This window comes from Salvelinus sp. IW2-2015, linkage group LG18 (genome assembly GCF_002910315.2).
Source record: "Salvelinus sp. IW2-2015 linkage group LG18, ASM291031v2, whole genome shotgun sequence".
Taxonomy (NCBI): Eukaryota; Metazoa; Chordata; class Actinopteri; order Salmoniformes; family Salmonidae; genus Salvelinus; species Salvelinus sp. IW2-2015.
In genome coordinates, this window is record NC_036858.1 from 24,598,483 (window position 1) to 24,622,939 (window position 24,457).

Sequence of the window (24,457 nt, forward strand, 5' to 3'; positions counted from 1 at the left end):
ATTGCTGCAGAGGTTGAAGGGGTGGGGGGTCAGCCTGTCAGTGCTCAGACCATACACTGCATCAAATTGGTCTGCATGGCTGTCGTCCCAGAAGGAAGCCTCTTCTAAAGATGATGCACAAGAAAGTCCGCAAACAGTTTGCTGAAGACAAACAGGATAAGGACATGGATTGTTGGAACCATGTCCTGTGGTCTGATGAGACCAAGATAAACTTATTTGGTTCAGATGGTGTCAAGCGTGTGTGGCGGCAACCAGGTGAGGAGTACAAAGACAAGTGTGTCTTGCCTACAGTCAAGCATGGTGGTGGGAGTGTCATGGTCTGGGGCTGCATGAGTGCTGCCGGCACTGGGGAGCTACAGTTCATTGAGGGAACCATGAATGCCAACATGTACTGTGACATACTGAAGCAGAGCATGATCCCCTCCCTTCGGAGACTGGGCCGCAGGGCAGTATTCCAACATGATAACGACCCCAAACACACCTCCAAGACGACCACTGCCTTGCTAAAGAAGCTGARGGTAAAGGTGATGGACTGGCCAAGCATGTCTCCAGACCTAAACCCTATTGAGCATCTGTGGGGCATCCTCAAACCGAAGGTGGAGGAGTGCAAGGTCTCTAACATCCACCAGCTCCGTGATGTCGTCATGGAGGAGTGGAAGAGGACTCCAGTGGCAACCTGTGAAGCTCTGGTGAACTCCATGCCCAAGAGGGTTAAGGCAGTGCTGGAAAATGATGGTGGCCACACAAAATATTGACACTTTGGGCCCAATTTGGACATTTTCACTTAGGGGTGTACTCACTTTTGTTGCCAGCGGTTTCGACTTTAATGACTGTGTGTTGAGTTATTTTGAGGGGACAGCAAATTTACACTGTTATACAAGCTGTACACTCACTACTTTACATTGTAGCAAAGTGTCATTTCTTCAGTGTTGTCACATGAAAAGATATACTCAAATATTTACAAAAATGTGAGGGGTGTACTCACTTTTGTGATATACTGTATATATATATATWTTTTTTTTTAAGTAACTAGATTTACAGCACAACTTTACTTTTTCCATGTTTGTTGTGTGATAACCTGAATTTAAAATAGATTTTATATTTTTTTGGTCACTGATTGACACACAATACCCCATAATGTCAAAGTGGAATTTTGTTTGTAGAACATTTTAGAAATTAATGAAAATCTGAGAAGTATTCAACCCCTTTACTATGGCAAGCCTAAATAATATGTTGCATGGACTCATTCTGTGTTCAATAATAATACAAATTGGTTAACATGTTAACAATGGTGGTTGACTGACTAGTCCATCTCTGTACCCCACACATAAAATTATCTGTAAGGTCCCTCAATCGAGTAGTGAATTTCAAGCACAGATTCGACTACAAAGTTCAGGGAGGTTTTTCAATGCGGTGCAGAGAAGTTTACCGATTTGGTAGATGTGTATAAAAAAACAAGCTGAATATACCTTTGAGCATGGAGAAGTTATTAATTGGGCTTTGGATGGTGTATCAATACACCCAGTCACTACAAAGATACAGTCCTTCCTAACTCAATTGCCGGAGAGGAAGGTAACTGCTCAGGGATTTTGCCATGAGGCCACTGGTGATTTTAAAACAGTTACAGTTTAATGGCTTTGTTAGAAGAGAAATGATGGATCAACATTGTACTTACTCCACAATACTAACCTAAATGACAGAGTGAAAAGAAGGAAACCTGTACAGAATTAAATAGATTCCAAATCATGCATCCTGTTTGCAACAAGGCACTAAAGTAATACTACATAAAAGGTACCTTTTTTGTTCTGGATACATAGTGTTATGTTTTGGGCAAATCCAACACAACACTGAGTACCACACTTCATATTTTCAAGCGTGATGGCTACATCATGTTATGGATATGCTTGTCATTGGCAAGGACTAGGGAGATTTTTTTGAGGGAGGATTAAAAAGAAATGGAATACAGTTCAACACAGGCAAAATCCTAGAGGAAAACCTGGGAGACKAATTCAAATTTCAGCAGGACTATTGCCTAAAAAACACAGGAGTTGCTTACCAATGAATGTTCCTGACTGGCCTAGTTAAAGTTCACTTAAATTGGATTGAAAAGCTATCGCAAGACTTAAATGGCTTTCTAGCAATGATCATCTCCCAATTTGACAGAGTTTGAATAATTTCTTTCAAGAATAATGGGCAAAGATTGTATAATCCAGGTACGCAACGCTCTTAGAGATTTACCCACAGACTCACAGCTGTAATCACAGTTTAAGGTGTTTCTGACATGTACAGTTGAAGTCGTTTATATACACTTAGGTTGGAGTCATTAAAACTCGTTTTTCAACCACTCCAAAAATTTATTTTTAACAAACTTTGTGCATGACACAAGTCATTTTTCCAACAATTATTTACAGACAGATTATTTCACTTAAAATTCAATGTATCACAATTCCAGTTGGTCAGAAGTTACACTAAATTGACTGTGCCTTTAAACAGCTTGGAAAATTCCAGAAAATGATGTCATGGCTTTAGAAGCTTCTGATAGGCTAATTGACATTATTTGAGTCAATTGGAGGTGTACCTGTGGATGTATTTCAAGGACTACCTTCAAACTCAGTGCCTCTTTGCTTGACATCATGGGAAAATCAAAAGAAATCAGCCAAGACCTCAGAAATATTGTAGACCTCAAGTCTGGTTCATCCTTGGGAGCAATTTCTAAATGCCTGAAGGTACCACATTCATCTGTACAAACAATAGTACGCAAGTATAAACTCCATGGGACCTAGCAGCGGTCATACCACTCAGGAAGGAGACGCATTCTGTCTCCTAGAGATGAACGTACTTTGGTGCGAAAAGTGCAAATCAATCCCAGAACAACAGCAAAGGACCTTGTGAAGATGCTGGAGGAAACAGGTACAAAAGTATCTATATCCAGAGTAAAATGAGTCCTATATCGACATAACCTGAAAGGCCGCTCAGCAAGGAAGAAGCCACTGCTCCAAAACCTTAATAAAAAAGCCAGACTACAGTTTGCAACTGCACATCGGGACAAAGATCAGAGTCAGACCAGAGTCTGATGAAACAACAATAGAACTGTTTGGCCAAAATAACCATCGTTATGTTTGGAGGAAAAAGGGGGAGGCTTCATCATGTTGTGGGGGTGCTTTGCTGCAGGAGGGACTGGTGCACTTCACAAAATAGATGGTATCATGAGGGAGGAAAAGGATGAGGATATATTGAAGCATCATCTCAAGACATCAGTCAGGAAGTTAAAGCTTGGTCGCAAATGGGTCTTCCAAATGGACAATGACCCCAAGCATACTTCCAAAGTCGTGGCAAAATGGCTTAAAGACAACAAAGTCAAGGTATTGGAGTGGCCATCACAAAGCTCTGACCTCAATCCCATAGAAAATTTGTGGGCAGAACTGAAAAAGCGTGTGCAAGCAAGGAGGCCTACAAACCTGACTCAGTTACACCAGCTCTGTCAGAAGGAATGGGCCAAAATTGACCCAACTTATTGTGGGAAGCTTGTGGAAGGCTACCCAAAACGTTTGACCCAAGTTAAACAATTTAAAGGCAATGCTACCAAATACTAATTGAGTTATTGTAAACTTCTGATCCACTGGGAATGTGAAAGAAATAAAAACTTAAATAAATCATTCTCTCTACTATTATTCTGACATTTCACTGTCACGTTCTGACCTTAGTTCCTTTTTATGTCTTTATTTTAGTTTGGTCAGAGCGTGAGTTGTTGTTTTTCTATGTTTTGTTCTATAGTTATATTTCTATGTGTTTGGCCTAGTATGGTTCCCAATCAGAGGCAGATGTCAGTTGTTGTCTCTGATTGGGAGCCATATTTAGGTAGCCTGTTTTCTTTTGTGTTTTGTGGGTGGTTGTTTCCTGTGTCTGTGTTTTCACCATACGGGACTGTTTCGTTTTCGTTTTGTATCATTCACGTTGTTATTTTTGTATTCTTAGTGTTCAGTTATTAAATTGAATATGGACACGTACGACGCTGTGCTTTGGTCCTCACCTCATTCCAACGACAAGCGTTACATTCACATTCTTAAAATAAAGTTCATTCCCAACATCAAGGCGGTGACCCGTTCCTGTAGGTTCATGCTCTACAACATTCGCAGAGTACGACCCTGCCTCACACAGGAAGCGGCGCAGGTCCTAATCCAGGCACTTGTCATCTCCCGTCTGGATTACTGCAACTCGCTGTTGGCTGGGCTCCCTGCCTGTGCGATTAAACCCCTACAACTCATCCAGAACGCCGCAGCCCGTCTGGTGTTCAACCTTCCCAAGTTCTCTCACGTCACCCCGCTCCTCCGCTCTCTCCACTGGCTTCCAGTTGAAGCTCCCATCCGCTACATTACCATGGTGCTTGCCTACGGAGCTGTGAGGGGAACGGCACCTCCGTACCTTCAGGCTCTGATCAGGCCCTACACCCAAACAAGGGCACTGCGTTCATCCACCTCTGGCCTGCTCGCCTCCCTACCTCTGAGGAAGTACAGCTCACGCTCAGCCCAGTCAAAACTGTTCGCTGCTCTGGCACCCCAATGGTGGAACAAACTCCCCCACGACGCCAGGTCAGCGGAATCAATCACCACCTTCCGGAGACACCTGAAACCCCACCTCTTTAAGGAATACCTAGGATAGGATAAATTTATTCTTTTTATCCCCCCCCCCCCCCTTAGAGTTAGATGCACTATTGTAAAGTGGTTGTTCCACTGGACATCATAAGGTGAATGCACCAACTTGTAAGTCGCTCTGGATAAGAGCGTCTGCTAAATGACTTAAATGTAAATGTAAATGTAAAGTGGTGATCCTAACTGACCTAAAACTATTTTTACTAGGATTAATTGTCAAGGAATTGTGAAAATCGGAGTTTAAATGTATTTGGCTAAGGTGTATGTAAACTCCCGTCTTCAACTGTAGGCGGCAAGATATATTCGTGTTTTATTTTTCTACAAATGTTAGAATTTTCTTCCACTTTTTTTATTGTGTAAATTGTTGACCAAACCTGACAATATAAATACATTTTAATCCCACTTCGTAACACAATTTCAAGGGGTGTGACTACTTACTGAAGGAACTGTATGTCCACCTCGTCAGACACCAGAAAGGCATTTCATTTTTACAATTATTGTCTGTGTTTAAAGGACTTGATTTATTTAATTCTAACATTTGATTATTCAAATGTGTAGTACAAATCTCAAAGTTTTGTTTTATGGCAATATTAAATGCGCCAGGGCAATTATGCTAGTATTTTGACATGGTTTTCTCAATTTAGAACATAAAACACTTATAACGCAAACATTATCCCTTAGGTCTTGCACAACAAATACTTAAATGGTTTAAGCATATGGTGCAGAACAGTGATTAGAATATTGTTTCCTGAATATTAAGGTATTGACAAATTGAATTTTTCTTTTAAGTGGTATACACTAGCAATTTCGTTTTTCCTCAGTTGCTTTATAACTCTAAAACCTAATAAAATGTCACATACAGTATTTATACCAAAATGTAGGCAGATGGAATTGACAGGTTGTGACAATGGAGGTTTCAATATTGTTTAAGTCTATCAAAAGTAGATTACTTTACAGACTATGAGTGGTCTTGTTGGACGTAGATGTAATGAGGACATGAATAAGGGGTCCTCATGGTACAGCTGACCCTGCTCATTCCTGATTAATTTAGGATTTTAGACATCTAATGAAGTTGACTTAATCTCCAGATACATCTTTTAGGAATCACAGTTTTGAGAAATATTATTTTAAGTCAGAGGGCTATTGCAAGAAACGGCATAAGAGCATTTCTTTCAGTTAAGAGTTTGAAATTGGGATCCTTTGCTCCCGACAAGTGCATTTCCAGGCATCGAGCCGACCACGGAAATGTTATAACATTGAAAGTATTTAGAAAATTCCCCMAATAAATATTTACCCTTAAACAATTCCCGTAAATCAAAATTTTAAGTCAAATAATATCATCCCCCTATCTGATAAACACATATTAAACTGTTTTACAAAATGTTGTCTCAAGACTTACTTACCCAAATTGGTTCAAACGGACCAAAGCGGGTTTGTTAACTTATATCCTCGGACTATTACGTATCTTAAATGCTCCATCAGTAACTACAGCTCTTTGGGCTGTAGTTATATCTCGGTGCAGAAAAAGCTTTTGATACACTAGACTGGACATGTCTTGGAAGACATGGGAATTGGCTCCAATTTAAATATGATTCAAATTATACATTGCAATCTCTCAGCCATAGAACTAACAGGCAATGTCAGCACTGCTCTGTTCAGAATTACTAGAAGCAGCAGACGAGGCGATCCAGTTTCGCATTTGATTTGTTATCCCTGGCAATTTGTCAATCGAAGGAAATAACACATTTCCCTAAAATCTACTGATCACTTCATCTCATTATATGCAAACTACACTACCGTTCAAAGGTTGGGGTCACTTAGAAATGTCCTTGTTTGTGAAAGAAAAGCAAAAAAAGTGTCCATTTAAAATAACATCAAATTGATCAGAAATAGGGTGTAGACATTGTTAATGTTGTAAATGACTATTGTAGCTGGAAACGGCTTTTTATATATTTTTTATGGAATATCTACATAGGCGTACAGAGGCGCATTATCAGCAACCATCACTCCTGTGTTCCAATGGCACGTTGTGTTAGCTAATCCAAGTTTATCATTTTAAAAGGATAATTGATCATTAGAAAACCCTTTTGCAATTATGTTAGCACAGCTGAAAACTGTTGTACTGATTTAAAAAAGCAATGCAACTGGCCTTCTTTAGACTAGTTGAGTACTTGTCAGTCTGTTCTTGTTCTGAGAAATGAAGGCTATTCCACACGAGAAATTGCCAAGAAACTGAAGATCTCATACAACGCTGAGTACTACTCCCTTCACAGAACAGCGCAATATGTCTAACCAGAATAGAAAGATGAGTGGGACGCCGGGGTGCACAAACTGAGCAAAAGGACAAGTATACACCTCACAAGTCCTCAACTGGCAGCTTTATTAAATAGTACCCGCAACCACCAGTCTCAATGTCAACAGTGAAGAGGCGACTCTGGGATGCTGGCCTTCTAGGCAGAGTTGCAAAGAAAAAGCCATATCTCAGACAATAAAAATGAAATATTAAGATGGGCAAAAGAACACAGACACTGGAAGATTAGAAAAAAGTGTTATGGACAGTGTGGTGGTTAATTTATTTACTATCAAATAGAGAGAAGGACAAACTTATCACACAAGTCAGAGTTATACTTAAACTAAATCTTTAATAAGAGCTTTGCAATAGCAATGACTTTCAACGATTTGCCATTTCTAATGAACCGTTGAGTGTCAACACAATGGCTACTGTCACGTTCGTCGTTTGGATGAAGAGAGGAGGACCAAGGCGCAGCGGGATAAGAATACATATTTTATTTATTTAACGAAACGAAGAACACTTAAACAAACTATGCAAAACAACAAAAGAACGTGAAGCTATATATTAAACAAGTGCATACACAGGCAACTTACATATAGACAATAACCCACAAAATACCCAACGGAATATGGCTGCCTAAATATGGTTCCCAATCAGAGACAACGATAAACAGCTGCCTCTAATTGAAACCAATCTAGGCAACCATAGACATACAAACACCTAGACTAGTCAACACCCCATAAACATACAAAACCCCTAGAGAAGAAAAACACATACATCCCCCATGTCACACCCTGACCTAACCAAAATAATAAAGAAAACAAAGATAACTAACAGGTCAGGGCGTGACAGTACCACCCCCCCCCCCAAAGTGCGGACTCCGGCCGCAAACCTGACACAGAAGGGAGGGTCCGGGTGGGCCTTCTTACGGCGGCGGCTCGGGTGCGGGACGTGGACCCCACTCCACCATAGTCATTACCCGCTTTGGTGGCGCCTCTGGAGCGGGACCCTTGCAGCGAGTCCCGGACTGAAGACCATCGTTGAGGGCGCCACTGGACGGAGGGGCAGCTCCGGACTGAGTGGTAGCTCCGGACTGAGGGGCAGCTCCGGATTGACGGGCAGCTCCGGACTGACGGGCAGCTCGGACTGACGGGCAGCTCCGGACTGACAGGGCAGCTCCGGACTGGGGGCAGCTCCGGACTGAGGGGCAGCTCGACTGAGGGCACTCGGATGAGGGGCAGCTCCGGACTGAAAGGCAGCTCCGGACTGAGGGGCAGCTCCGGACTGAGGGGCAGCTCAGGACTGAGGGGCAGCTCCGCGACTGAAAGGCAGCTCCGGACTGGGGTAGCTCCGGACTGAGGGCACCCCGGACTGAAAGGCAGCTCCGGACTGACGGGCGCTCGACTGACGCGCAGCTCCGGACTGAAAGGCAGCTCCGGACTAAAGGGCAGTCTGGACTGAAAGGCAGCTCGGACTGACGGGGGCTCTGGCAGCTCCTGACTGCGGGCAGCTCTGGCAGCTCCTGACTGGGGCGGCTTGGCAGCTCCTGACTGGCGGGCGGCTCTAGCGGCTCAGGACAAACGGGCGGCTCTGACGGCTCAGGACAGACGGCGCTCAGGCGGCGCTGGACAGACTGGCGGCTCAGGCGGCGCTGGACAGAGGCGGCTCAGGCGGCGCTGGACAGACGGGCGGCTCAGGCGGCGCTGACAGACGGAAATGCCTCCAGCAGGCGCTGGATAGACGGGCAGCTCAGGCGGCGCTGGACAGACGGGCAGCTCAGGCTTGCCGAGGCGCACTGTAGACCTGGTGCGTGGTGCCGGAACTGGTGGTACCGGGTTGGGAACACGCACCTCAAGGCGAGTGCGGGGAGAAGGAACAGGGCGTACTGGACTCTGGAGACGCACAGGAAGCCTGGTGCGTGGTGTTGGCACTGGTGGTACTGGGCTGGTGCGAGGGGCTGCCACAGGCGGACTGGTGCGTGGAGAAGGCACCGGATAGACCGGACCGTGGAGGCGCACTACAGGTCTCGAGCACCGAGCCTGCCCAACCCTACCTGGCTGAACGCTCCCCGTAGCCAGGCCAGTGCGGCGAGGTGGAATAGCCCGCACTGGGCTGTGCTGGTGAACCGGGGACACCATGCGTAGGGCTGGTGCCATGTACACCGGCCCGAGGAGACGTACTGGAGACCAGATGCATAGAGCCGGCTTCATGGCACCTGGCTCGATGCCCCCTCTAGCCCGGTTGATACGAGGTGCTGCTATGTACCGCACCGGGCTATGCCTGCTTACCGGGGACACCGTGTGCATCTCTGCATAACACGGTGCCTGCCCGGACGCTCTCTCTCCACGGTAAGCACGGGGAGTTGGCTCAGGTCTCCTACCTGGCTTAGCCATACTCCCCATGTGCCGCCCCCCAAGAAATTTTTGGGGCTGCCTCTCTGGCTTCCAGCCGCGCTTCGTGCAGCCTCCTCATACCACCGCCTCTCCACTTTCGCTGCCTCCAGCTCAGCTTTGGGGCGGCGATACTCACCAGCCTGTACCCAGGGTCCCTTGCCGTCCAGAATTTCCTCCCAAGTCCATTGCTCCACAAAGCGCTGTTCCTTCCTTTCACGCTGCTTGGTCCGGTTGTGGTGGGTTATTCTGTCACGTTCGTCGTTTGAATGAAGAGAGGAGGACCAAGGCGCAGCGTGATAAGAATACATTCTTCTATTTATTTAACGAAACGAAGAACACTTAAACAAACTATGCAAAACAACAAACGAACATGAAGCTATATATTAAACACATACATCCCCCATGTCACACCCTGACCTAACCAAAATAATAAAGAAAACAAAGTTAACTAAGGTCAGGGCGTGACAGCTACTGAGATCTTTTATAGCAAAGATCCACCCTCCTAGTTGACATGACAAACTACAGAAAATTAGGAACAGTTCACAAAGGAAGACTTTTACTTGAGATCCCATCGCTATAAATTATCGTTCAGTTTGGTCCCTAAGACGAGGTTCTAATCCCGTTCCTGGTTCTTCATAGCACAAAAACACCAACTCATCCAATGGCATAACTCAATTGTCAACTCTAGATACTCCCATCTMAAGTAAACCCCCTCTTTTTTTTTTTCTTTCCGTTATTTTACCAGGTAAGTTGACTGAGAACACATTCTCATTTGCAGCAACGACCTGGGGAATAGTTACAGGGGAGAGGAGGGGGATGAATGAGCAAATTGTAAACTGGGGATTATTAGGTGACCGTGATGGTTGAGGGCCAGATTGGGAATTTAGCCAGGACACCGGGGTTAACACCCCTACTCTTACGATAAGTGCCATGGGATCTTTAATGACCTCAGAGAGTCAGGACACCCGTTACGTCCATCCGAAAGACAGCACCCTACACAGAGCAGTGTCCCCAATCACTGCCCTGGGGCATTGGGATCTTTGTTTAGACCAGAGGAAAGAGTGCCTCCTACTGGCCCTCCAACACCACTTCCAGCAGCACCTGGTCTCCCATCCAGGGACTGACCAGGACCAACCCTGCTTAGCTTCAGAAGCAAGCCAGCAGTGGTATGCAGGCCCCACTCCTGGACAAGCTCACTGAGGGGAGTGAGCCTCTAGGTCAAACACTATCCCAGGATAAGTGCAACATTAGAGAGGACATACAATGGTTCCAGACACTGCCATACACCTCCCCCAATAGAAAAGGAGGGAGTGACTTGGGTACAGATATTGTGGAGACAAGTAATTGGTTCCCCATTAATCACGCCATCCCTTCACATGGTTTATGAATAGGTAAAGACACATTCACATATGAAAACAATGTTCCATCCTGTCCTCTTCCCTTTCTGATATTCTGCATAGCACCAAGGACATGTGAAAGACAAGCCTGACCTCTCCCCTCTCTGGGCACCAGTTGACTGAGCCCCAGCTGAGGGAAGAAGTGCAACTGCCAACACCAGAGTCCGAAGGGATACATTCTAATAACAAGTATATCACATAAGCATATTATGCAGATAAGACATCTTAATTATCTGTGTTACCCAACTAATTCTGATTCATCCGCCACAGACGGGTCTAAGTTTGAGGTGTTCGGATCACAAAGAACATTCGTGAGACGCAGAAAAATGAAACGATTCTGGAGGAGTGCTTGATGCAATCTGTCAACCATGGTGGAGGCGATGTGATGGTCTGGGGGTGCTTTGGTGGTGGTAAAGTGGGAGATTGTACAGGGTAAAAGAGATCTTGAAGAAGGAAGGCTATCACTCCATTTTGCAACGCCATGCCATACCCTGTGGACGGCGCTTATTTGGAGCCAATTTCCTCCTACAACAGGACAATGACCCAAAGCACAGCTCCAAACTATGCAAGAACTATTTAGGGAAGAAGCAGTCAGCTGGTAATCTGTCTATAATGGAGTGGCCAGCACAGTCACTGGATTTCAACCCTATTGAGCTGTTGTGGGAGCAGCTTGACCGTATGGTACGTAAGAAGTGGTACGTATCAAGCTTGATACGTATGGTACGTATCAAGCCAATCCAACTTGTGGGAGGTGCTTCAGGAAGCATGGGGTTAAATCTCTTCAGAGGACCTCAACAAATTGACAACTAGAATGTCTGCAAGGCTGTAATTGCTGCAAATGGACAATTATTTGACTAAAGCAACGTTTGAAGGACACCATTACACTGCGTGAACATTTATTAGGCAAGTGAGTATTCTGATCTTACCATTATTTCTATGCACTGTGGCAAACCAGGAGGTTTGGTCAAGACGTTTACACAGATCAGACACAGACAGAGTATGATTAGCTCGGTTTCAAGGTGTTTATTAAATAATAAAAAAGAAAAGGATAGGTCTCCCCCATGAGACCCTCTCCGGGATACCGTATTCTGTGCTCCGGGTCTTGCTGTATCCTGTCGGGTACACAAACTCAACTCCCTCGTCTTGGAGGCGGCTCGGGCACCGTCTCCAACTACACGGAAGTCACGTTACTTCCCCCAGTCCTCTCCTCGACGAGTCTCCCCCTGGTGGCTGACCTGCTGTACGCCACAGCACATTTTCCAACTCCAAACCATATAAACTTGAACGCTTATTGGATTTAATCATTTTCAGGTGATATGTATTTGTGTAATGAGGGCGGGTGTGGTGAAAGTGAATAACACCCTATATCAAGGTGTGCATAATTATTAGGAAGCCTTATTACCTTAGCCTTATTATCACAAAAAAGTGATATAACTGACACTGAAATGTAAAAAATTGTAAAATGCCTTTCAGACGGATGCAACACTCTTGAAATAGCTCAACTATTTAGGTGTGACCACCGGACAATCAAACGTTTTAATGCGAATAGTCAACTGGGTCGCAAAAAAACGCATGAAGGAGAAAAGGTGCAAGTTAACCGCAAAAGACTTGAGAAGAATTAAACGTCAAGCTACCAGGAACCCATTAACCTCCAGTGCCACCATATTCCAGAACTGCAACCTACCTGAAGTGTCCAGAAGTACAAGGTGTCAAGTGCTCCGAGACATGGCCATGGTCAAGAAGGCTGAAACACAACCTCCACTGAATAAGATTCACAAGTTGAATCGTCAAGATTGGGCAAAGGAATACCTGAAGACAGATTGTTCAAAGGTTTTAGGGACAGATGAAATGAGAGTGACTCTTGATGGGACCGTGGCTGGATCAATAATGGCCCCATGCACCACTTCGAGTCAGACCCAGCAAGTTGGAGGAGGGGTACTGGTATGGGCTGCTATCATTAAGGATGAGGTAGTTGGACCTTTTCCGGTTGAAGATGGACTGAAACTCAACCCCCAAACCTACTGCCAGTTTCTGGAAGATACTTTCTTCAAGCGGTGGTACAGGAAGAAGTCTTCAGCATTCAAGAAGGCCATGATCTTTATGCAGGACAATGCTCCATCACATGCATCCAAGTACTCCACTGCTTGGCTAGCCAGCAAGGGCCTCAAAGATCCTCGAATAATGACCTGGCCCCCTTCCTCACATGACTTATTATATTGAGAACTTGTGGGCCATTCTCAAATCAAAGATTTACAGTGAGGGAAAACAATACCTCTTTGAACAGCATTTGAGAGGCTGTGGTTGCTGCTTCAGCGAAAGTTGATCGTGAACAGATCAAGAAACTGACAGTCTCCATGGATGGAAGGCTCATGGCAGTTATTGAAATGAAGGGTGGCTATATTGGTCACTGAATATTTTTGAAAGGACAATTTTTTAAATTTAATTCTCATTTTGTTACTTACTTGTTACACTTACTCTAAAAATTTAGAATAAACAAGTGAGTTGGGAGAAATAATTGTTGTAATTTAGTTGCCTAATAATTCTGCACAGTAATAGTTGCCTAAAAATTGTGCACACATACAGTGGGGAGAACAAGTATTTGAGACGCTGCCGATTTTGCAGGTTTTCTTACTTACAAAGCATGTAGAGGTCTGTAATTTTTATCATAGGTACACTTCAACTGTGAGAGACGGAATCGAAAAGTAGTTCTTGACCAGGTTTGCACACACTGCAGCAGGGATTTTGGCCCACTCCTCCATACAAGACCTTCTCCAGATCCTTCAGGTTTTGGGGCTGTCACTGGTTAATACAGACTTTCAGCTCCCTCCAAAGATTTTCTATTGGGTTCAGGTCTGGAGCCTGGCTAGGCCACTCCAGAACCTTGAGATGCTTCTTACGGAGCCACTCCTTAGTTGCCCTGGCTGTGTGTTTCGGGTCGTTGTCATGCTGGAAGACCCAGCCACGACCCATCTTCAATGCTCTTACTGAGGGAAGGAGGTTGTTGGCCAAGATCTCGCGATACATGGCCCCATCCATCCTCCCCTCAATACGGTGCAGTCGTCCTGTCCCCTTTGCAGAAAAGCATCCCCAAAGAATGATGTTTCCACCTCCATGCTTCACAGTTGGGATGGTGTTCTTGGAGTTGTACTCATCCTTCTTCTTCCTCCAAACACGGCGAGTGGAGTTTAGACCAAAAAGCCCTATTTTTGTCTCATCAGACCACATTACCTTCTCCCATTCCTCCTCTGGATCATCCAGATGGTCATTGGCAAACTTCAGACGGGCCTGGACATRCGCTGGCTTGAGCAGGGGGACCTTGGAGGTGCGCTGCAGGATTTTAATCCATGACGGCGTAGTGTGTTACTAATGGTTTTCTTTGAGACTGTGGTCCCAGCTCTCTTCAGGTCATTGACCAGGTCCTGCCGTGTAGTTCTGGGCTGATCCCTCACCTTCCTCATGATCATTGATGCCCCACGAGGTGAGATCTTGCATGGAGCCCCAGACCGAGGGTGATTGACCGTCATCCTGAACTTCTTCCATTTTCGAATAATTGCGCCAACAGTTGTTGCCTTCTCACCAAGCTGCTTGCCTATTGTCTGTAGCCCATCCCAGCTTTGTGCAGGTCTACAATTTTATCCCTGATTTCCTACAAAGCTCTCTGGTCTTGGCCATTGTGGAGAAGTTGGCGTCTGTTTGATTGAGTGTGTGGACAGTGTCTTTATACAGGTAACGAGTTCAAAAAGGTGCAGTTAATACAGGTAATGAGTGGAGAACAGGAGGGCTTCTTAAAGAAAAATAACAGGTCTGTGAGAGCCGGAATTCTTACTGGTTGGTAGGTGATCAAATACTTATGTCATGCAATAAAATGCAAATTAATTACTTAAAAATCATACAATGTGATTTTCTGGATTTTGTTTTAGATTCCGTCTCTCACAGTTGAAGTGTACCTATGATAAAAATTACAGACCTCTACAGCTTTGTAAGTAGGAAAACCTGCAAAATCGGCAGTGTATCAAATACTTGTTCTCCCCACTATATATATAATCTCAGCAAAAAATGTAATGTCCCTTTTTAAGTACCCTGTCTTTCAAATATAATTTGTAAAAATCCAAATAACTTCACAGATCTTCAATGTAAAGGGTTTAAACACTGTTTCCCATGCTTGTTCAATGAACCATAAACAATTAATGAACATGCACCTGTGGAACGGTCGTTAAGACACGAACAGCTTACAGACGGTAGGCCATGAAGGTCACAGTTATGAAAACGTAGGACACTAAGGAGGCCATTCTACTGACTCTGAAAAACACCAAAAGAAAGATGCCCAGGGATCCTTCTCAACTGCGTGAACGTGCCTTAGGCATGCTGCAAGGAGGCATGAAGCTACAATGTCCGTACTGTGAGATGCCTAAGACAGTGCTACAGGGAGACAGGACGGACAGCTGATCGTCCTCGCAGTGTCAGACCACATGTAACAACACCTGCACAGGATCGGTACATCCGAACATCACACCTGGGGGACAGGTACAGGATGGCAACAACAACTGCCAGAGTTACACCAGGATTGCACAATCCCTCCATCAGTACTCAGACTGTCCGCAATAGGCTAAGAGAGGCTGGACTGAGGGCTTTTAAGCCTGTTGTAAGGCAGGTCCTCACCAGACATCACCGGCACCAGCGTCGCCTATGGGCACAAACCCACTGTCGCTGGATCGGACAGGACTGGCAAAAAGTGCTCTACTCTGACGAGTTGCAGTTTCGTCTCGCCAGGGGTGATGGTCGGATTCGCGTTTATCGTCGATGGAATGAACGTTTCACCGAGGCTTGTACTCGGGAGCGGGATCGATTTGGAGGTGGAGGGTCTGTCATGGTCTGGTGCGGTGTGTCACAGCACCATCGGACTGAGCTTGTTGTCATTGCAGGCAATCTCAACGCTGTTCGTTACAGGGAAGACATCCTCCTCCCTCATGTGTTACCCTTCCTGCAGGCCTATCCTGACATGACCCTCCAGAATGACAATGCCACCAGCCATACTGCTCGTTCTGTGCATGATTTCCTGCAAGACCAGAATGTCAGTGTTCTGCCATGGCCAGCGATGAGCCCGGATCTCAATCCCATTGAGCACGTCTGGGACCTGTTGGATTGGAGGGTGAGGGCTAGGGCCGTTCCCCCAAGAAATGTCTGAGAACTTGCAGGTGCCTTGGTGGAAGAGTGGAGTAACATCTCACAGCAAGAACTGGAAAATCTGGTGCAGTCCATGAGGAGGAGATGCACTGCAGTACTTGACATCTTTCGCACCATTGGGACGCTAGCGTCCCACCTCGACAACATCCGGTGAAATTGCAGAGCGCGGAATTCAAAAAACAAAAGCAGTAATATTAAACATTCATAAAAATACAAGTATTATACACCATTCTTTAGCTTAGAATCTTGTTAATCGAACCGCTTTGTCCGATTTACAATAGCCTTTACCGCGAAAACATAGCATTTGATCGTCTGAGGACAGCACCTCACCCATTTCCCGCATTAACATGAATTCATAACCTGCACAGGTGTCACAAAACTCAATAATAGCAATAAAATAAATCACTTACCTTTGAAGATCTTCATCTTTTTGCAATCCAAACGGTCCCAATTACACAATGAATGGTCGTTTTGTTCGATAAAGTCCTTCTTTATATTCCCCAAAAGCCAGTTTAGTTGGCGAGCTTCATTCAATAATCCACCAGTTTCCCCTCATTCAAAATGCATACGAACTGAATCCCAAACGTTACCAATATACTTCGTCCAAACAAGTCAAACAACATTCCTAATCAATCCTCAGGTACCCTAATATGTAAATAAATGATACAATTTAAGACGGAAAATAGTATGTTCATTCCCGGAGATAAATAACCAAGTGCGCGCCCTCACCGGAGTGCGCCACAAACATTTTCCAACCAAGCAGAGGCATTAACGAAAGTCAGAAATAGTGATAAAATAAATCACTTACCTTTGAAGATCTTCATCAATCCAAAGAGTCCCAGTTACACAATGAATGGTCGTTTCGTTCGATAAAGTCCTTCTTTATATCCCCAAAATGTCAGTTTATTTGGGGCGTTTGATTCAGAAACACACCTGTTCCAACTCGCCCAACTTGCCTACAAAGGAATCTAACAAGTTACCTGTGAACTTCGTCAAAACAATTCAAACAACGTTTCTAATCCAACCTCAGGTTCCCTAATATATAAATAATCGATAACATTTAAGACGGAATAAACTGTGTTCAATACCGGAGAAAAATAAAGAGGAGCGCGCACTCATTCACGCGAATCAAAAGACTAGAGTCCTTCTGAGGGATACTTCGAAAGAATACGAAAACTTCTTCATTTTTCAAAAAACAAGCATGAAACAATTTCTAAAGACTGTTGACATCCAGTGGAAGTCATAGGAACTGAAATCTGGGTCCTAATTATTATACTTTCCCATAGAAAAACATTGAAAATTCAATGACCTCAACAACAAAAAAATCCTTGATGGATTGTCCTCGGGGTTTCGCCTGCCAAATCAGTCCTGTTATAGTCACAGACATTACTTGAACATTTTTAGAAACTTTAGAGTGTTTTCTATCCAATACTACCATTCATATGCATATCCTAGCTTCTGGGTCTGAGTAACAGGCAGTTTACTTTGGGCACCTCAGTCATCCAAACTTCCGAATACTGCCCCCTAGCCTTAAAATGTTTTAATTCAGCTGGTGGCAACACCAGATACTGACTGTTACTTTTGATTTTGACCCCTCCTTTGTTCAGGGACACATTATTCCATTTCTGTTAGTCACATGTCTGTGGAACTTGTTCAGTTTATGTCTCAGTTGTTGAATTTTGTTATGTTCATACAAATATTTACACATGTTAAGTTTACTGAAAATAAACACAGTTGACAGTGAGAGGACCTTTCTTTTTTTGCTGAGTTTAGTTGGAGAGTTATTTATCCAATATAACCCAGAGAGTTTTGTTCAATGGAAGCTTCTCTAAAATCAAATATGTACCATTGAGCAAGTTGAGGAAGCTAAACTCCAAGGTATAAAATTGGATGGTCAATTATCATGGTCAAGTCATATTGACAAAGTTGTTGTGAAGATGGGGAGGGGTATGACTGTTATAAAAAGATGTTCTGAGTTTTTGACACAAAAATCAATTGTGCTAGTTGTTAAGGCTCTGTTCTTGTCCCATCTTGATTACTGTCCTGTAATATGGTTGTGCTGCAAAGAAATACCTAACAAAACTGCAGCTGGCTCAAAACAGAGCAGCACACCTTGCCCTTAACTGCAGATACAGAACTAACATCATCAACATGCATGCCAGTCTTTCCTGTTTAAGGGTTGACAAGAGATTAACTGCTTCTCTTCTGGTTTCCATGAGAAATATTACTGTTATGAAAATTCCAGATTGTCTGCATAATCCAATAACATTCAGCTCAGACACCCACACATATCCCACAAGACATGCCACCAGGGGTCTCTTCAGAGTCCCAAAGTCTTGATCGAATTCACAGCAACGCACAGTATTAGATAGAGCCATGATTGTACGGAACTCCCGTCCATCTCAAATTACTCTTGAAACAGCATAATTAACTTTGATAAACCAATTAAACAACATCTGGCGGGGACTGTGAGGGGACATGCACACACAAGACACACTCTAACACACACATTTTTGGTTGTATTATTTGTATAATTTTTTTGTATTGTTTGTATATTTTCAATTTGTGTGACTGTCCTTGTCTATCAGTGTTTTGTTACTTACCATGTTTTGTGTTTTTGTGGACCCTGGGAAGATTAGCTGATGCTTCTGAAAAGGCTAATGGGGATCCAAATAAACAAACAAATAGACACAAACTGTTGTTACAGAGAGAGGCATACTATATCCATGCCTTACAAACTGAGTACCCTAGATGCCTGAATGAAGAACTTCTGTTGGATTGCTTCCTGTGAGCAACAGGTGTGCAGTTCTTTGTTTTTCTTGTGGAAAAAAGTTGAAAATGTATGTAAATAATGAATGTAAAGAATGATTGATTGATTGTGAAAAAATAAAAAGCAGTAGTACAATGTGACGTCGTATATACATATGGGTGAATGCCTAGTTATCCATACACTGATGAAGGCTTTCCCCCGAAATGCGTTCGTTCGCTCTGACCTCTGCTGCTAAAAAAATACATGAAAACTTAAAGAATATTTGATGATGATGATGATGACTGCTGAGTATGATCAACACTCTGGCATGTACAAAGCCATGTAAATCATCTGTAAAGTGTTCAACAGACACCCACACCATATAGAGTCAAAGGGAATTGTCCCAGTAATTAAAACTCCTCAAACACAGAAAGGAACAGCAGCGTCTATAAAATAACTGAAATCTGCTGTTTATTGTCCTGGCTGTTTGAACTCCCCAACATCTAGGATCACATGCACGCACACACATACACGCACACCTACACACTAACACACACTTGCATATACAAATGTATGAACACACACTACTTGAACATCCCTACAGCTTAAGCATCAGACAGACACTCCCCAGAAAACATTGTTATTCCACCAACACTCTCTTCTCTCCTCTCCCTTAACACTCATCTTCTTATTCACCCCTAATAACCTTTTAGAAGTGGAGTCATATGGAGTAGAGCTGTGTGTCTTTGTACAGGCCTATATGAGATAACTTGATAAATCTGTCATGTCTGAAGAAGTGTCCATGTAGGCCTGGCATATTGCTATATTGCTATAAAGCAAGACTCTTCTAGCATGTAGAATGTAGGATTTGTAGCAGAGCAGGGGGCAGATGGATTGGATGATTGGGTTCAAGATTCAGGTTAAGAGAAAGCAATTTACTCATATTAGAGAAAGACACACATGCACGCACACATGCTCACACAAAATGCACATACACTTGCGCACACACACACACACCACACGTCTGTAATTACCCAGAGAAGCACCGTAATATAAACCGTAACATAGGTTCAAGGTTCAAGCCCTTTCTCTTTGGTATTAAATCATCATCATATACATCTTTTTCAATTGACTGTGTTTATTCTAGCTCAGAGTGTGTTGGTCTGGGTTATGGCTGGGCTGGGCTGATCCTCTGCTAGATGAGAGTGAAGAGAGTGGTACCTTGTTCAGGTGCTGGGGTTCCTTTCAACAAGGCCTGTTTCAGCCTGTTAGAAACTTTCCCATCATCCCAGATATATCCCCTCTCATCCCGGGTGCCAGGCCTACTTGTAGACATATGAGTAACTGTATGACGGAATGTGTCCAAAGTAAAGCTCAGTGTGTAAACATGATACTAGTCACTACTCTTCTTGTCATATACTGACTGTAATTTACAGTATGTGTAAATCTAGTACAGACAGTACAGGGAAGGAAACAGAAAAGAGTGTGAATTAAATCTGTAAGGAGAAGCGTGTTTTAAATCTGCATAACAAGTTGTATAAACATTGTCCTGTTTTAACTTTCATTACGATGACTATATAAAACAGTGAAAATGTTGTAAAGATTGTGTGTATTACTTTCTTGAGCCTTTCTATTCATATTAAACAATATTCCAAAGTAAGATAGAAGGGGGGGAGTATGGAGAGAGATAGAAATAGAGGAAAAGAGAGAGAGAAGAGAGAGATAAGATGGATGAGAGTGTTGCTTGTGTCACATTGGTAGCGTGCTCCTCCTGTGTGTGAATGTCTAAGAACGTTCATCAAATGGATCAATCTGCCGCCTGGACACTGGGTCCCTCCCTGTCACTCTCACCCCTGACCCAGCCCTGACCATACAGAAGCAATAAGTCAGCAGGTTCACTGCTGTGCTATAATCTCCATCCGTGTCTCTCCTCCCACTCCCTCTTGAAGCCTAATATTCAACACTTTCCCCTTGACCTCCAATCAGAGGTCATGCTCACCTGTACATGTTGCTATGACGACCAGAGTTTAGGGAGAGGGGCATAAGTTTAGCAGGACAACATAGTCTAACTTTAGAGAAGGGTAGAGGAGAGAGGGGGTGGGAGAAGGGATGGAATGGAAGACAGAGAAAGACAGAGGGGGTAGAATAATGGTGAGAGAGTGGAGAGACTGGAAAGGGTAAAGGGAGGGGAGATGTAGAGGAGGGTTATAGGAAGAGGGACAGAAGTTGAACAGGTCAGAAGGCTGTAACACAGTGTAGTGTGGGTTCTAATATAACATCGTGTGGGTGAGGTGTGAGAAACAGAGCTCTCATTGTGAGGTTATAGTAGCAGAGAGAGGAAATGGTTTCCATGAGGTGACAGATCCCTGAAGCCTAGTCTCAGCCTCACCATATTTGTGTAAACCATGTCTAAACTAATTAAAACTCACTATGGTAATCAGTCATATGACACGCACACATGCACATGCGCATTCACACACATGACAATAAGTCATACTAGCGTTGTATCCAGCAAGGCAGTGAAAACCAGCATTCACCACACAGTACATACAGAGGGTGTTGTGGAAAATATTGAGTCAAATATTTGCACAGAACCGGAACTTGTAGATTCAGTTAGACTTTATTACAAAGTAACAGAGCCGAGCAATTCCATGGAACAGCTGAATTCTCTTATCACAGAGCCCTGCCTTTATAGTATTCCGTCTTTGCATAACATATAGAATCCCCTCCCTCTATATGAAAATAACTTCCCTTGACCATTCTCCATCATTATCTTTCCGTCTCAGTTCTTGCTTGTTAACGCCCACGTCTGACGGCTGTCTAGGTTATAATGGTGGTGGGGCCCTGGTCATATATGTTCCATTCCTTATATAGCCATTCTGTCTCAACACTTCAAAGTGGACAGTCTAGATACTGCTAATAATGGAAATGTAATCATAGTCATGAGTTTTGCTCCCACATTGGGACTAACCCAGTCCCATACCAAAAAACACACAAATAAATCAAAGGAAAGGCATCAATCATCAAGCATCAATCATCAAGCACTGGGGGCAAACTTCCCCCTACCCGTTCTAACGGGTAGAAAAGACCGGACCAAACATCTCCATACATATACAATGGAAAGGAGTAAAAGATCCAATCTGTACAAATACAAAGTAAAAGCAAACTTAAAATACAATGTAAAAGCATGAGAATGTAGTACATAGCCTTGCCTGAGGGTATCTCAGTTATGTAGAATATATGAAAAATAATAAAACAACACAAATAATAATAAAAATAAACAAATCAGTGTGAATAATAAAGTAAATAATAAAAACCCTTATAATGTCATTTTAAATTAAGAAACTTAAACAATATCCTCCCTCTCAGACACCTCTCTAACAAACAGTGATATCACAAATGAAACACCTGTTAAAGGAATAAGGACATGGTCCGTGGACATTTGTAACCGGAATTCCCTATGTTACCTACAAGTTTAAGTAAACAAAATTTAGAAGTTCTAACTTCATTTATCCATTATCAAAGTAAAACAGTGAAGATAAAATTACACTCCATAGTAAGTGATTACAAGGTTAGATATATTGTGGCAATCCTATTTTCAATCAAGCACATTCCTCATCCTTACATATAGGACATAGCCGCAGGCTGAACAGTTGAAACTGGAACAGCAGCAAGGCCAGGTGGACTGGGGACAGCAAGGAGTCATCATGCCCGGTAGTCCTGACGCATGGTCCTAGGGCTCAGGTCCTCCGAGAGAGAGAAAGAAAGAGAGAAGGAGAGAATTAGAGAGAGCATACTTAAATTCACACAGGACACCGGATAAGACAGGAGAAGTACTCCAGATATAACCAACTGACCCTAGCCCCCCGACACATAAACTACTGCAGCATAAATACTGGAGGCTGAGACAGGAGGGGTCAGGAGACACTGTGGCCCCATCCGATGATACCCCCGGACAGGGCCAAACAGGAAGGATATAACCCCACCCACTTTGCCAAAGCACAGCCCCCACACCACTAGAGGGATACCTTCAACCACCAACTTACCATCCTGAGACAAGGCCGAGTATAGCCCAGAAAGATCTCCACCACAGCACAAATCAAGGGGGGGCGCCAACTCAGATCATGGCAAGCATACTCCTCCTGGAGTAATCCCATAGAGACAATTCGGGTTACCAAAAGGACAATCAAGTGGTCCTCCAAGAGTAATACAAGCTACACCATATCCATTTGTATATGGCCAGGAGCCCCAGGTACCGGGTTAACAACCACTGGAGGGCAGTATTGGCATATCGCCATCTGTTTAACTGTAGTTTGGACCAACAGAGATTTCAACAGAGGTAAGATACATCAGAAAACAATTCCCATTGTCACAAGTGCAAGGCCTACCGTGATAGCCATTTTAGTAAACATTGCACCCCATTTACCTAAAGCTAAGTCCAACCAGTCCCAAGCATGGGTATGAAATCCTGCATTGTCCTTAACCTGTTGTCGCAATCCCCTCAGTTTGGTCATAGCTAAAGAAAAAGATCCATCTGGTGCAGTGTTATTGGGAATAAAAGTACAACATTCATCTCCAAACATCACACAGACACCACCTTTCTCAGCTAAAATTTAAATCCGGTCTATTCTGCCATGTCATTTTGCTGGTTGCCTGTACCTGTTCTCCTAAGGCTGTCAATGCAGAGTCAGTATAGTTAATGAATCTCTGTTGATTATAGTAGATATAATTTATCCATTCTAAGTTTTATTAGGTGGTATCCAAATAAATATTGATTCAAACAGAGGTATTTAACCTAATTTCTTGCTTTGTATTCATTAGGAACTCCCCTTGGCTGTCCAATTGCATCTAGGTATACTTTTGGATCTGATTCATAGGCTCTCCTTACTCTATGCTTTACAGACTCATGCTGCTGTGGGTTAATGATAGACACCTGTTGTATCGCTCTAACTAAAGCACAGAAACCTGTCCAGTCTTCTGGTAAAACATTCAAGAGTTTGTTCTGCCCACACATCCAGAAACTATCAGCTACACCTCTATCCCGATTCTTTAACATTGTAAGAGATGGTGTTACCTGAGTTATATTACCACATTTACCTTTGCGATTCACAATCATTCCTTTCTCATCAAATTGACGAACTCTTGCCGTTTCTAAAACTCTAATTGTTTTACAATCAACTGTAATTCAGATCTTATGTCATATGCTGCGCATTCATGTTCTCCCAACAGTTTTGCTTACATCTGCAACGGCACTATTTCTAGAAATCTTTATTTAGACCTTTACTTGTTTTTTGTAAAGGTTGAATGGTCTCATCACAAAGGCATTTTGGTCAAATGAGTTACATATCTCATTGCTGGACATAATGCATTCCTATGGGATTTTACATAGAGTGACATGTACAGGGCAGGTTTCTGGTCACATTTCTTAACATTACCACGGTATATAATAGTATATTATGTATGATTGTAATCAGCAGACTTCTGGGAATACTTATAGAACACTTTTAGATGGTTCACATATAAAATATTGGAACTAGGCATGAAAACAAGTATTTAATTTGCTTTTTTTATTAAACATTTAAAAGGTACACACATATATATATATATGGCATATTTGTGATAGTTTATTGTGTTCTATAGACCCCTTCAATCATTTTAAGCAATCATTGGCCTTTATGTACCAATTATTTATGTAGATATGGCCATGTGACACCTGTTCAATATGGCCCCATGGAACTGGTTGGTGGCCATATTGGAAATGGCCACCAGGGGGGTAATGGACAAAATTTGCG